We start from the raw sequence: 13,878 nt of genomic DNA, 5'->3' as shown, positions 1-13,878 counted from the left end.
CTGGTATTATTCTTCTAGTGGAACTCTGAGAGAGATTTTTGTACTGAGAGGTAGAGTGTAGAGAAACAGAAAAAGGAGTTTCCTGAATTAATTCTGGGTTTTCTGCAATCATCCATCCAATCTGATTGGATTTAAAGGCACTGATGGCTATTTCCAGTGGTAAAGAGGAAGTGGTAGTCCACGATGTGATGTGGCAAAAAGAGATATGTAAAGTATGTCCAGCAGATACTCCCTGTCAAAGACCTATTTCTTTTCTTTGGAAGAGTTTATGTAAGACTGGTATTGTTTCTTCCATAATAGAGGAGAATCTACCAATGAAGCTTCTGGGCCTGGCATTTTTGTGTGTGAGAAAGTCTTTTTAAAGAAACATTTAAATTATTTTAATATTCAAATTTTACATTTCTTCTTAGGTCAGTTTTGATGAGTTGTTTTTTTTTAAAGAACATCCATTTCATCTGAATTTTCTATTTTATTGGCATAATGTTGGCCATAATAATGTTGTACAGTCAGTAATGATGTCCTCTTTTTGTTCCTAGTATTGGTAATTTTCACTTTTTCTTTTATTTTCTTGCTCAATTTTATTAATTTTTAACTTTATCCGGTTTGATCCTTCTAAATTTTTTTTTTGAAAGAGTAACTTTTGACTTTGTTGATTTTCTCTGTTGTGTGCTTGTGTTCCGTTTCATTGATTTCCTCTCTTTATTATTTAAAATTTTGGGAAGGGGTTAGTTGGCGATTCTCCTTCTAGTTTTTTGAGACTAAAACTTAGGTCTTTGTCCACATTTCTTTTTCCTAATGTTTACATTAAAGCAACAAGATTTTCTCTAAGAACCGATTTAGCAGCATTAAAAGATTTGATGCAGAATACTTTATTACAAGTCAGCCCAAAATGTTTCCCACTTTTCCATGAGATGTTTTCTTTGATGGGTCATTTAAAGCCTGCTTCTTACTTTCCAAACATTTGGAGATTTTCTAGTTATCTTTCTCTTAGTGAGGCCTGACATAATTTCACAGTGATAAGAGAACATATTTCAGATCTCTCAAAATTTTAAGACATGCTGTAGGATCCAAGACAGTTTATTTTGGTCAATGTTCAACGTACATTTGAAAAGAATCTGTATTCTGATATTTGATGTTTGCTCTGTATATGCCCATATGTCAGGTTGATTTATCCTCCTCAACTTTACTGCTTGTTCTAATTAATTACTGAGAGAGAGATGTTACTATCTTTGCTACGATTATGAATTTCTCTATCTCTTCCTTTAGTTCTGCCAATTTTTGCTTACTGTAATTTGTTTTCACATAGTATATTTTTACCATTTTAAAATTTTTAGCCATTTTGTGTCCTTATCTATGATAGGTGTTTCCTATAAACAACATATAATTGATTTGAAAAAATCAAGCCTAACACTCTTTGTCTTTTAATTGTAGTATTTGGACCATTCACATTTAATGTAATTACTGATCATTAGGTATAAGTTTGTCATTCTATTTTTTTGTTTGTTTCATTTCTTTAATAATTTTAGCCATTCTTTTGGATCGATTTGTAAATTATTTGATTTTTCTTCTGTTAACTTTTAAAATATACCTTTCTTTATTATTATTTTACCAGTTACCCTAGAAATTAAAATGTTCTTTGAATTTTTTATATTTCATTGTAAATTAGTATTTTTACTACTTCTCAAACAATGCAAGAACCTTAACTTTCTTTGCCTTTTGCTATTATAAATTTTATTTTGACATATATCACAAATTCCTATGATTTTTTGTTGTGTTAAACAGAAATATTCACTTATAATTTTTCAAATGTTTACCTTTTAAAGGTGATTTTTGTTTTTTTCTGCAATTTCATGCTTTTATCTGGTATCATTTTCCTTTAGCCTGAATGAATTCTTATAGTACAAGTTCACTGGGGATGAATTCTTTTATCTTTTTAATGATGTTTTTCTTATTCTAAAAATATTGTTTTACTTTCTTTTTAGATTGATCTTTTCACAAGACAGAGAATACTCTGCAGTTTTACCCCTGCTGCTTTAGATACGTGATTTCATTGTATTCTAGATTCTATACATTCTATTTAAAACATCAACCACAATTCTTATTGATTTACCTTTTAAAATATATATATTTTTTCTCCTTCTGACTCCTTTTGAAATTATTCCTATGCTTTGGCTTTCCATAAATCTCTATCATTTCTTTAGGTATGGACTTCCTTGCATATTTCATGATTAAAGTTATTTTAAATTTTTGAATCTGTGTGTCTTTCTTCAGGTTTTTAAAATTCTTACATATTAATTCTTCAGACTGCTCTCTCATTCTATCGTTTCTTTCTGAATTTTAGTAACGTGCATACTAGACTCTTTGAGCATAACCCACTTGTCCACTCTGCTCTGTTTTCCTCCATTTTTTCCCTCTGTATACATAGTTTTTTTAATTGATCTTTCTTCAAGTTCACTTACTCTGTCTTCTACCATACCTACCATACCTTTGTTAGACCCACCAAGAATGTTTCTAACTCCAGATATTTAATTCTAGAATATGTTCAACTTGATTTTTTATTGATTCTAAATACTTGTTGAAATTCTCCTTTTCGTCTGTTTTGTCCATCTTTCCTACTATTTTAAAAAGATATATTGGCCGGGCGCAGTGGCTCACGCCTATAATCCCAGCACTTTGGGACGCGGAGGCGGGTGGATCACGAGGTAAAGAGATCAAGACCATCCTGGTCAACAAGGTGAAACCCCGTCTCTACTAAAAAATACAACAAAATTAGCTGGACATGGTGGCGCGTGCCTGTAATCCCAGCTACTCAGGAGGCTGAGGCAGGAGAATTGCCTGAACCCAGGAGGTGGAGGTTGCAGTGAGCCGAGATCGCGCCATTGCACTCCAGCCTGGGTAACAAGAGCAAAACTTCGTCTCAAAAAAAAAAAGATATATATACCGTGGCTGTATTAAAGTTCTTTATTAAACTCCTGCATCTCCCAGGATTACCTCCCAGTCGTTGCCTTTTTGTTTTATGTTTATCGCCTTTTCCTGCATTTTTTCTGTGACTATTTTTTTTTCTTTGCTGTACTGGCTAGTCTGGATGATGCCTTGTAAAAGCTCTGGGTCACGTTTTCCACCTTGAAGAGGATTGAGTTTTGTCCTGGCAGGCAGTTAAAGCACCAGAGGATCATCTTGATACTGTTGAGACTTGGCTTTAGATTTTGTTAGAGTAGATACCTTTCTTCACTTCCAGGGTGTTGTCTGCTCTTAAGGCATGAGTCAAAATCCTACCAAAGGGTGTTTCTGAGGCCTTAACTCAAAGTTCAAGATGAATCCTAAGTTTGCTCTGCTCAGACCTGGTTTCAACCTCCAAGTGCTAACTTCCTAATACTGTGTAGTCTCTAACAGATCTTCGGCTCCATAGCCTTCCAGCAGGTCCTTTCTCCTAGACCTCCTAGGCACTCTCTGCACAAATGGCCTGGGGGTTGGCAAAGGATCCAAGAAAGAATTTTAATGCAGATTTGCAGGTGCGCCTCCCTGTGGATTTCTCTTCTTGGGAACTCTGCCCACCAAATTGTAGCTGCTCGAAGGGCCTGAAATCTGATCTCTGTCTCTTCTGCTAAATTGGGCCATCAAAGGAAGCCGTGTTGAATTGGGGCTTACCTTTTGTGCCTTTCTTTTCTCAAGGATTATAATCCTGAGTTGGTTTCTGTTCAGTGCTTGGAATCGTTTGTTTTACATATTTTATTCAGCTTCTTAATTGTTTATGATAGGAGGAAGATTATTCGTCATCATGGTTTAAACAGGAAACCACTCCATTCATATGAGATGTTTCAAATGCAAGTGTATTTCTGGGTTTTATATTTGATTCTACTGATCTAGTTGTCTTTCTATGTGCCAAGGCCTCACTATTCTAATTTCAATTGCTTTATTATGTCTTATATCTGGTAGGGTACGTCCCATTACGTTTTTCTTCTTAAGAGTGCCTGGTCTTTGCTTACTCTTTTACATTTTTGTATCAGTATTAGAAGTGGCTTCCTGAGTTCTGTAGAAGTCTTATTTGTACTTTTTTTTTATTTGGAATTGCATTAAATCTATAGATTAATTTTAAAAAGACTGCCATCTTTGGGATTTTGAATCTTTCTGTCTGTGAACATAGTGTCTCTCTGCATGTATTTAGGTGTTCATTAACGTTTCATAATCAAATTTTATAATTTTCTTCATAATGAGACATGTTTTATAAAACTTACCTAAAATATGTTGTTTTTTGCTGCTATCTTAAATAGTATTACAAGAATTAAATTTTCCTCTTAAGGGATTCAGGGACAATGTGAAATGAATATTTGACTCATACATAGATAAGTATTTCATTCTGGCAAGCTATATCCAGCATGTAACTAGATATTCTCTCTGCCTTTTGTTACAGTACTTTAACCTATATTATCTAATTTTCTCCTCACAAAAATCCCCCAAGGAAGATATTAACATTTGATGTTACAGATGAAGGAATGAGAGCTCAGAGCATTTAAAATACACTTCTAAAATCATGTAAATTGTAGGTGGTTAAGAAGAAATTCAAATGCAAATAAAATGATTGTTGACATATTTTGACGAATGTATAATATATGGTTCATTATATAGAAAAATAGCTACTGAAAACCAAAATCATGAATTTCAATTGGTTATCAGTTGGGTATCTGAGGGGGAAATACCCAGAAAGATCGTTTCTTGGCTGGGTAGAGGCCCAGGGGGTGTCTGGAGAGCCTCAGAGATGCAAATTACTCAGACAGGATATTAATTAACTATTCCCCTTCACTGGCTCTGCAGAATGTGTGAAAACCCATAAGAGAATGAATATCTCAGGCTAATCTTCTGGACAAGTTGTAACTAACAATCCCCAGTCCTTCCCAGAACCTCTAATTGATCAAGCCCACTGGTTCTTGTATTATGCAGGCAGTGCAGACATAAACCAGACCTCAACCCTTTGCTGTGACCCCAAGCCATTCCCATGGCCATGGAAAGGAGGGGAGCAGAGGGCAAAGCATCAAGATGGGGTGGATAGGTTGGAGCAGTGAAACCCAGATGCTTGGGAGGTTCTTGAATCATTAACACCTCACCAGTTCTGCACATGCCCTACAGTCATTATAACTGACACTTAATGAGTACTTACTGTGTACAGGCCCTTTGCTAAGTATTTACATTGTGTCATTTAATCCTCAAAGCCACTCTATGAGGTGGGCACTGTCATTATTGTTATCTCATAGACTAAGAAATTAAGGTCCTAGAACAGGGTTGGTGAACTGCGGCCCATGGACAAAGCCTGGGCCACTGCGTGGATTTGCCAATAAAGTTTTATTTGAACACAGCCATATCTTTTCATATATGTCTTATCCATAGCTTCTTTCAGGCTACAACCGCGTAGTTAAGAAGTTGTGACAGAGATTACCTGGCTCACAAGGCTGAAATGTTTACGATCTGATCCTTTACAGAAAAGGTTTGCCAAAGCCTAATTTATTCAATGGCACCTTTTTGGAAAGAGGCTGAACTTGGCTATGAACCTGGCAGTGGGAGGCCAGCACCGATACTTGTAATCACATGCTCAATTGCCTTATGATCAAGCCTGACTTCCTGGGTGTTCAAACTGCACGGTTATATGGGGCCTGCACTTAGAAGACCCCGTATGACTGTGCATTTGGTTTAATGCTCTGCTTTTACTTAATAATTTTTGAACAAGGGGTCCTGCATCTTTATTTCACATTGGGCCTTGAAAACGAGGTAGCTGGTCCTGCTTATTATAGAAACCACTACTGCTAAGGAACAGAACAGAAAACTGGCCCCTCAGCCACCTGTTCCCCTGCCTGCATTCATGAGCCTGGATGTGGTACATGAAACAGAAGGCTCAGCAGCTGCCCCAGTCCCTTTATCCTGAGCCCGCCCTGAAGAATAAGCCTGAGGTCTTTGCCTCACTTTTAATGCTCTTACAGATTCACACAGTCACAGGGTGAAGTGTGAGATGAGTGAATTTTTTAAAAAAATTTTTGTTTTTGAAATTCATTTATTTATACATTTATTTATGTAGTTAGTTAGTTAGTTTAGGTAGGTAGGTAGGTAGGTAGGTAGGTAGGTAGGTAGGTAGTTGGACAGGGTCTCCCTCTGTCACCTAGGGTGAAGTGCAGTCTTGCGTAGCTCACTGCAACCTGGGCTCAGACAATCCTTCCACCTCAGCCTCCTGAGTAGCTGGTACCACAAGCACCACATCACCATATCTGGCTATTTTTTTTATCTTTTTGTAGAGATGGAGCTTCACCATCTTGCCCAAGCTAGCCTTGAACTCCTGAGCTCAAGTGATCCACTTACCTCAACCTTCCAAAGTGCTGGGATTACGGGTGTGAGCCGCCGCGCCCAGCCTAAGTGAGTTTGATGCTAATAAAGAGGACACCTCGTATCTTTGCTTAGATCCGTTTCTTCCTTCTTGACTCAGTTCACAAATTAGAGGCATCCTGGGAAGACCAGTCCCTTAAACACACCACAAAAATCAGCTTCTGAAGCGCCTTCTAATTTTGTAGAATTTGCTCTCCCCTTATGTACTGTCTGCACTCCTCAGACCTGGGGTCACTGCTGCTTCTCTGGTCTCGACCTTCTGCTTTCCTCCCTGACCACCACTGTCTTTCTGGTGATGTTGCCACAACCTCCCTGAATAACTCGCCTCATTACCATTGACCCATCCCTGGAAACATCTACATTGGTGAAGGCCCCAAGAACAATGAGACTACTGCTTAGGGCCCCACAGATTTTCTTTGTGACTGATCTAAGCAGGTCCTTTATCTTTTTTTTTTTTTTTTTAATATAGAGATGGGGTTTCACCATGTTGGCCAGGATGGTCTCGATCTCTTGGCCTCGTGATCCGCCCACCTTAGCCTCCCAAAGCGCTGGGATTACAGGCGTGAACCACCGCGCCTGGCTGGCTCCACAGATTTTCTACTGCAGGATTCCAAAGCCACTTATAGACTGTGCTGTGAATGCGCCCAACCGTTTTGCCATAAAGTGAGTCATTAGGCTGCCCCTGGCTAGGTCCATTTTAGCGCCATGACACAGAACCAAAAGAGTCAGAGTAGAGGGCCTCAGTGATTGCGCAATCCAAAGCCGTTTCTCTAAGGACAGCGAGGCCTGGGAGGAACCTTGGATGCATATCTGGGAGATGAGAAGTCTGAAGGACAGCTAAGAAAATTTCAGTGTTTGGAAGGTTATAACTAGGACCAGTGAGTGGACAGAGGCTACAAAGAGTCAGGCTTAAAACAAGAAATAATTTCCAGTGTTCATTTTCATGCTGCTGATAAAAGCATACCCAAGACTAGGCAATTTACAAAAGAAAGAGGTTTATTGGACTTACAGTTCCACATGGCTGGGGAGCCTCATAATCGTGGCAGAAGGTGAAAGGCATGTCTCACATGGCAGCAGACAAGAAGAGAACACTTGTGCAGGAAAACTCTGCGTTATGATAACCATCAAATCTTGTGAAACTTACTATCACAAGAACAACATGGGAAAGGCCTGCCCCGTGGTTCAATTACCTCTCACTGGGTCCCTCTGACAACATGTGCAAATTCAAGATGAAGTTTGGGTGGGGACACAGCCAAACCATATAATCTAACCATCTGATGTCTTCAGAAAAGCAGATGGCTCTTGTCTTGAGGGGTTATGATTTCTCTGGCCTGGAGGTGTTTCAGCAGAAGTTGGGAGACACAGGAAAGAGGAGTGCTATGTACAAGACGTAGGACGTTGTAACATGAGGAGGCATGCCCTAACAGGAAAAGGGGTGCCTTCACAGGAGGAAGGGTGTCCTAATGGGGTTGGGGAGTTCCCTAACAGGAGGAAGGGTGTCCTAATGGGGTTGGGGAGTTCCCTAACAGGAGGAAGGGTGTCCTAATGGGGTTGGGGAGTTCCCTAACGGGAGGAAGGGTGTCCTAATGGGGTTGGGGAGTGCCCTAACGGGAGGAAGGGTGTCCTAATGGGGTTGGGGAGTGCCCTAACGGGAGGAAGGGTGTCCTAATGGGGTTGGGGAGTGCCCTAACGGGAGGAAGGGTGTCCTAATGGGGTTGGGGAGTGCCCTAACAGGAGGAAGGGTGTCCTAATGGGGTTGGGGAGTGCCCTAACGGGAGGAAGGGTGTCCTAATGGGGTTGGGGAGTGCCAAATAGGAGAAGGAGGTGTTCTGAAAGGAGGAGGGGACCTGAACAAGAGAAAGGCCCTACAAGGAGGAAGGGGTGCTCTGACAGAAAGAGGGGGTGCTCTAACAGGAGGTGGGGTTTCCCAACAGGAGTAAGAGGTGTCCTAACAGGAGGAGGGGGTGTCCTAACAGGAGTAAGGGTGTCTTAACAGGTAAAAGGGGTGCCCGAAACAGGGAAGGGTATCCTAACAGGAGGGGGTGCCTGTATTAATTCATTCAAACTATATCATTTTACCCCTGGCCCCTCCCAAATCTCAGGTCACCACAATTCAAAACAGAATCAGGCCCTTCCAACCGTCTCCCAAAGTCTTAACTCATTCTAGCATTACCTCAGAAATTCAAATCCAAAGTCTCATCTGAGACAAGGCAAGTCCCTTCTGCCAATGAGCCTGTGAAATGAAAAGCAAGTTAGTTACTTCCTAGATACAGTAGGGGTACAAGCACTGGGCGTATTTACATACGCCCATTCTAAATGGGAGAAACTGGCCAAAAGAAATGAGCTACAGGCTCCACGCAAGTCCAGAATCCAGTAGGGCAGTCATTAAAACTGAGAGTTCCCCAATAGTCTCCTTTGGCTCCACGTCTTACATCTGGGTCACAATTTAAAGGATTTCCCTGCCCCATCAGCTCAGACCTAGTGGGTGGCCTGACCTACTTTCCTGCATGGTTTCTCCTTCTCTCTCACACACGGGGTTTCTTCTGGATATATTCCCTGTTCCCACGTACTGCGGTCTCAGTGGCCGGTTTGCACGTGTGCTGCAGACTTTATAATCAGGATGCCTCTCTCCACACCTCTCCGCAGCAGTGCCCACTGTCTGTTGTTCCCGTCTTTATGTCCCTGTGTTCTCAATGCTCAGCGCCCACTTATAAATGAGAACATACGTTATTTGGTTTTCTGTTCCTGTGTTAACTCGCCTAGGATGATGGCATGGGTTGAAAAACCACCTGTTGGGTACTATGCTCACTACCTGGGTGACAGGATCCATACCCAATCAAGAATGCCTCCCCAGATCCAGAGCACATGGCAAGCTCTTCCCAGCATCCCCTCCCTGTTCTCTTTGCTGGCAGTCAGCCCAGCACAGCTGAGCATCTGTCTTTCCACAGCACATCAAGCATCCAAATGAGATATTTTAACACATCATCTCACTTCCTGCAGGGACCTCCAAGATCTCAGAATGGTTTTAGTATGGACTTTTTGCTTGGCTTGAAAAGTGGGAAAAACAAACTCTCCTTATTCACAAGTGGAGAAAAGGGGAAAATGCCACTGCTTTTATCCCAAAGATACAAATTTCTTACTCCAAGAAACAATCTACTTCAAAGAATACTTCTGGAATGTCTAGGCCAGTCTATATGTAGGCTGATTAGGTCCGCGGTGGTCTTGGGACTGGTTCTGCTCTCTTTTTATTTTTTGAGACTGAGTCTCACTCTGTCACCCAGGCTGGAGTGCAGTGGTGTGATTTTCCTGCCTCAGCCTCCCTAGCAGATGGGATTGTAGGCACTCATCACCACACCAAGCTAATTTTTGTGTTTTTAGTAGACACAGGGTTTCACCATGTTGGCCAGGCTGGTCTCAAACTCCTGACCTCAAATGATCCACCCACCTTGGTCTCCCAAAATGCTGGGATTACAGGCATGAATCATTCCACCCGGCCACTTCTGCTCTTTTACAGTATGCTGGAGGCATGTCAGGCAACTCCTTGGTGCGGAATGTTGGGGTACTTTGGAGAGGGAGTGCAACAGGGTTAACTTCCTGGAGCTCAGGATGCAGAAGCTCCAAAGCCCATCCTCTGAAAGCTGCCCAGGCCTCACTTCCCCCATTGACAACTTGGCGTAATCTCTATCCATCTTCCGAAGTCAGATGAACCCTCAATGAGGTGGGCGTGGGTAGGGGATCTTATTTTATTTCCACCCATCTCCATCTTTATCCCCCTCTTCATGGGTATCTGTGATAGTACAGGGCTCATGTTCGGTTCCTGAGAGGGGCTACTCCTCTTCCCTGTTATCATTATGGGCTGAACGGTGTCCTCCCAAAATTCACTTGTTAAAGTCCCAAGCCCGGCATTTCAGAAAGTGACAATATTTGGAGACAGGGTATTTAAGGAGGCACTGAAGTTAAAACGAAGTCATCAGGGTGGGCCCTAGTCCGATACGGCTGTTGCCCGTATATGAAGAGAAAATTGGAACACAGCCATGCGCAGAGGGAAGACCACGTGAGGACATAAGCAGACGGCTCTCTGTAAGCCAAGGACAGAAGAAACAAAGCCTGCCAACTCTCGATGTAAGACTTCTGGGCTCCAGAATTGTGAGAAAGTGAATTTCAGTTGTTTAAGCCACTTTGTGGCTCCTGGTTACGGCAGCCCTGGCAAACTAACACATGTCTTCCAGAAGTTTCTATGTCCAACCTTTCCTCCAGCTCTGCCCCTTTCTGTTGTTTCTTCTTAGCGTGAAGAATAGAAACCAAGTTCTATGTCACCCACTCGTCCAAGTCTCTTGAGTAAGGCTGTGAGCTCTTGGATTAGGGTTTTAACACTTCTCTGCTCTGACCAAGAGATGGAGCGTCCAATTTGCCTTACACATGTGGGACGGTAGGGGACGACAGAGTCAGAGGCAGGAGCTCAGAACTGGCAGCATATCCTGGAGATTTTACTGGGCTCTAGTGATGAGGATAGATGAAGAGCAGGAAGCTGCTGTGGAGGTCACTGCAAATCTCCTTCTCTTTCAAGACCTGATGGGATACTATCAGTACCAAGTAATCAGAGTCAACTGCGTTTTCCTCCAAAGCATGCAACTGTGGTCGCCTTCTATGCTGTGCATCGAGTTAACAGAGCAAAACTTATTGCGATTACTATGTGCCAGGTACTATTCAAAGTGCTTTAATAAATTTAGGTATGGTAAATAATATTTTAATTTCATACTCTATTTTTATTATCTTATAAATTAACACACACGTACATACAGCCTAAGCCAAGCTTGTCCCTATCAAATATTTATTATATTTTATCACATGCACACCCCCCGACAACCCAGTTAATTGACCTTCTTATTGTCCTTACTTTATAGAAACCAAGTTCCAGAGAAGGTAAGTATCCCCTTACCCAAAGTTGAGTTGGAGGCGGGGCACAGTGGCTCATGCCTGTAATCCCAGCACTTCGGGAGGCCAAGGTGAGCAGATCTTTTGAGCCCAGGAGTTGGAGACCAGCCTGGATAACATGGTGAAACCCCGCCTCTATAAAAAATACAAAAAAATCATCCAGGTGTGTTTGCATTCAACTATAGTCCCATCTACTCGGGAGGATGAGGTTGGAGGATCACCTGAGCCTGGGAAGTCGAGGCTGCAGTGCTGCACTTCACCTGGGTGACAGAGTGAGACATTGTCTCGAAAGAAAGAAAGAAAAAAGTCGAGTTAGGGCTCAAACCCACACGCTGGCTCCCAAGTCTGTGCTCTTCGCTGCTGGCTGGGCAGCGTGCCCTGGCTTCCACGTCCAACTTGTATGTTCCCATGTGGCAGGGAGTCTTTCTTGCCCATTTTCATGCCCATCGCTTTCGTCTCTTTTTCCTCTTTCCTTACTCAGCCTTGTTCTTGGTGTTTGGGAGACATTCGAGCTTGATAAATATTTGCTGAATTATTGACCTCTCTTCTCATTTCACAATCAAAAACTAAGGTTCAGGAGCAAGACCCTCAAATCCAAGACCCCGAACATCTTGACTCCTATAGTTATTGCAAGGACTGACGGGGTCAGGTTCTGTGGTGTCTCAGTCTCAAGGAGCGGGGACCTGTTTAAATAGAGATTCCCTGGGTTTTGTTTTAAGATTCCATCTTCAATATGTCTTGTCTACTTCACATCTCTGACTTTACTTAAGTAACTCTGTGAAGTATGAAGCATCACTATTATAAGAGGAAGAGGTTAAGGAGGGGGAAGGAAACACAAGTTGAATAATCATTTTAGGTATAGAAACTGAGGCTGAGAGCAATTAAATAACTTCCCTAAGACCACAGGCCAGGTATTTAAAAGGAGTCTGACTTCAGATTGAGTTTTCCTACCGCACTACCAGGGGGCGTCTCAACAAAAGGCTGAAACTCAGAGAGCCTCGGTCTGGGCTCTAGAAGATTTAGGATTTGTATTTGTACTTGGGATATCATCAGACCAAGTCAGTCTTTTGCCCCCACCCAAGAATCAGAGCAAGTTTTGGTATAATGTTTCTAGCTGTCATTCATCCTTCCCTGAGACAATGAGCAAGTGGAACACCTTTTACCAGCATGTGCAGTCACCTTTTAGTAAGTTTGATGATCTGTTGAAGTACTTATGGACTGAACATACTTCAACCCTGGCAGATACTATCAAAAGCTTTGAAGACAGATATGAGTATTATTCTAAAACAGAAGCACATTTTGAGAGAAGTTGGGTAGTGGCTGTGGAATACATAGCTGCGGTCCACTTTCCCACAACCTTGATTAGAAAAAAATGTAACTCCCAGAAGGGCCTGCCACCACGAATTCTTGCTACTACTGATGTAGGCCCTTTCATCAGTGACTGTACTGCTTTTCAGAATGTAGTCCTGCTTCTTCTAAATATGCTTGGCAACATGGATACATCTACAGGTTAGCTTTGTACAGGAAAACCTGATGGATATAGCGGTCACTTGGAATCTAGCTGTAGAGATTATGGAAAGAACTCCTGAAACTTCAGGAAACGATTAATGAATTAAAAATGAAAAACTCTAAATTGACACAGTAATTTTGAAAAATTAATGTAATTGTGACCATGTAGTTTTATTATTTCTGATGTTTTTGATTTATGCTTGTTAAGATCTTGTACATGCATTAAAAACTTAAATGTAAAAAAAAAAAAAAAAAAAGAAAGAAAGTGACCTGGGTGACCACTGGACAGCCCCGAATGAAGACCAAAGTTTATCTCAACTCCAAGCGTCCTGGGAGAGCAGGTTTACATCCCTCATCCCTAGTTTCCGTTTCCGCTTTGTCATATGGGACAGGATTGCTGTCCCTTGAGGGAACTCTCAGCTGGCGAAGGGTCCTCTCTAGATCCACTGAGAGCTACAGCATCTATGGTTTTCTTGAAGGGGCTGAAATTCAGCAAACACGGATTCTGGGCCTGCTACTTTCCAGCTGTGTGACCCAAGGCCAGCTGCATCTCATTCTGGCTCTGGGACTCTGTTCTCTCATATGGGGAGAAATCGACCCTGGCCGCTGCATGGACAACTGCCCAGCACTCCTTCTAGGGCTTAGGCCTGAAACCCCATGATTATAAGTTCATTTCTTTATCTTAAGAGTCAGTATCTATTAAAACACAGGCATCTCCCAGGCAAAGGCCATGCTTAATTGTGAGTAAGTTTCAGGTGGTTTACAGAGACTGGATTTTGAACGGACAGGAGAAAACGAAGAGAGCCTGAGGGAATTGGCCAAAGGTGAGGACCCAGACCTGAGAACACCACCAGGGGGCGCTCCGCCTCCCCAAACCACTTCACAGTGTTGCTGATACCAGAAGACCCAGAAACAGGGCACGGGCACCCACAGGTTTTTGCTGTAACCATCCAATTCTCCTCTCTGAACTTCAGTTTGCGTATCTGTCCATCATTGTCTACCACAGCTGGATTCAACTGGATTCAGCTCACAGCTTGACTAGCTTTGTCTTCCTTCCAGAGTTTGTAT

At 42.1% G+C, this 13,878-nt stretch overlaps 1 protein-coding gene and 1 pseudogene across 3 annotated transcripts in view; both read left to right on the top strand.

Annotated features, from left to right (window-relative positions):
- LOC103788982 (uncharacterized) overlaps positions 1 to 13,878 on the top strand; it is an 870,763-nt gene that overhangs the window by 476,792 nt on the left and 380,093 nt on the right. The window lies entirely within an intron of this gene.
- Positions 10,870 to 12,890, top strand: LOC128930171 (protein LEG1 homolog pseudogene; annotated as a pseudogene).

Source organism: Callithrix jacchus, chromosome 18 (assembly GCF_049354715.1).
Source record: "Callithrix jacchus isolate 240 chromosome 18, calJac240_pri, whole genome shotgun sequence".
Classification (NCBI taxonomy): Eukaryota; Metazoa; Chordata; class Mammalia; order Primates; family Cebidae; genus Callithrix; species Callithrix jacchus.
This window is presented reverse-complemented; position numbering and strand designations above follow the sequence as displayed.